Raw genomic sequence first — 2,434 nt, 5'->3', positions numbered from 1 at the left:
AAACCTTGTGACCTCTCTAGAGGCCATATATTTCATGAGATCTTCATGAAAATTGGTCAGAATGTTCACCTTGATGTTCTCTAGGTCAAGTTTGAAAGTGGGTCATGTGCAATCAAAAACTAGGTCAGTAGGTCAAATAATAGAAAAACCTTGTGACCTCTCTAGAGGCCATATTTTTTATGGGATTTGTATGAAAGTTGGTCTGAATGTTCATCTTGATGATATCTAGGTCAAGTTCGAAAGTGGATCACGTGCCTTCAAAAACTAGGTCAGTAGGTCAAATAATAGAAAAACATTGTGACCTCTCTAAAGGCCATATTTTTCATGGGATCTGTATGAAAATTGGTCTGAATGTTCATCTTGGTGATATCTAGGTCAAATTCGAAACAGGGTCATGTGCGGTCAAAAACTAGGTCAGTAGGTCTAAAAATAGAAAAACCTTGTGACCTCTCTAGAGGCCATACTTGTGAATGGATCTCCATAAAATTTGGTCAGAATGTTCACCTTGATGATATCGAGGTCAAATTTGAAACTGGGTCACCTGCGGTCAAAAACTAGGTCAGTAGGTCAAATAATATAAAAACCTTGTGACCTCTCTAGAGGCCATACTTTTCATGGGATCTGTATGAAAGTTGGTCTGAATGTTCATCTTGATGATATCTAGGTCAAGTTTGAAACTGGGTCAACTGCGTCAAAAACTAGGTCAGTAGGTCTAAAATTATTAAAATCTTTTGACTTCTCTAGAGGCCATATTTTTCAATGGATCTTCATGAAAATTGGTCAGAATTTTTACCTTGATGATATCTAGGTCAGTTTCGAAACTGGGTCACGTGCGGTCAAAAACTAGGCCAGTAGGTATAAAAATAGAAAAACCTTGTGACCTCTCTAGAGGCCATATTTTTCATGAGATCTTCATGAAAATTAGTGAGAATGTTCACCTTGATGATATCTAGATAAAGATCAAAACAGGGTCATGTACCTTCGAAAACTAGGTCAATAGGTCAAATAATAGAAAAACCTTGTGACCTCTCTAGAGACCATATTTTTCAATGGATCTTCATGAAAATTGGTCAGAATTTTTATCTTGATAATATCTAGGTCAAGTTCAAAACTGGGTCACATGAGCTCAAAAACTAGGTCACTATGTCAAATAATAGAAAAAACAACGTCATACTCAAAACTGGGTCATGTGGGAAGAGGTGAGCGATTCAGGACCATCATGGTCCTCTTGTTAAAGAAAAGCCTTTCAGTTCAGTCTAATATTAGCGCAAGACATGAATTTGTGCATGCCCGATCCCGTTTATTGCGCGAAAATTAGTATTCCGCTAATATTAATACACTTACACAGTATCAGTCATGGAAAAATACATGGAAATACATGAAGATTTCTGAAAATAATTACAGTGAATTCTGAAGTAAACATATTATTAACATCAGACGTATGCTAATCAAATCTAACTTGTAGAGAAAAAATAGTATCTTGTTGTGTTATGCTCCGATGCTGGTGTCTTGGGAATCAATCGGTTAATGTCTAAATTGCAAAGACTCTGACTGAATTTAGTTTCTGAAGAAGGCTTTAGTGTACAGTCAGCAAACTTCATGGGGTGAATGCCTGTCATCAGTAAATGACAATCAATAGGACAAAATCATTGTCATTTTTACCTTAACCTGAAAATTAGTTTTGAAACTGACAGAAGGGTGATGGTCTGAAGTCAAAGTTGATATGATAATTGCCTGTGGTCAGGTGATGACACTTGATATTGGTGTCAGTAAGTCAAAGATCAAGGTCACAACAAGCTTGAATCTGAAACAGTTATTACATTATAACTTAAGAACACCTTGACCTACAGTCGTCACACTTCATAGGGTGTCCTATAACATGTGCAGTGGTGACTTAGGGGAGCATCTCATAGCCTGCAGCCTCAGGTCAGTATTGCAAACCCTCTGGTCCTTATATAATGTTCTTTTCTAGTCTCCATGGTAAGTGGTTTGGTTTTCCTAAACTTTTTACATATTTCAGCCAAGATTGTCCGTATTAAAATTGAAACATTATAAATAATATTCTGGTTAAACAATTAGGAATCATGTTTTGAATAATCTTACTGAATCCTACATCCCTGATATATCAAATTAATGTAGGTTGTATTTTGCATATTTACATCTTGCAGTCATTCCAGTATTTAAACATTTAAGAATTGTGGGGAAATTTATAACTGATATATATTTCTGAGAATTACGAAGAAGTTTATCACAAATACATCATTGTAATGGGGGAAGGGTGCGGTGGAGGGGTTGCAGCAGAAGTTTGGTGCTTTTAAAAACATGGCAACAAAATGTTTGTGTCCTGAAGAAAATAACTGCGAGTTTCCCCTTGCGTGAGGCATAGTATGCATGCTTCCATGGTAAAAGTTTGTGTTTGGTGGAGTCATAAAAG

This window comes from Mercenaria mercenaria, chromosome 8, assembly GCF_021730395.1.
Source record: "Mercenaria mercenaria strain notata chromosome 8, MADL_Memer_1, whole genome shotgun sequence".
Lineage (NCBI taxonomy): Eukaryota > Metazoa > Mollusca > Bivalvia > Venerida > Veneridae > Mercenaria > Mercenaria mercenaria.
This window is presented reverse-complemented; position numbering follows the sequence as displayed.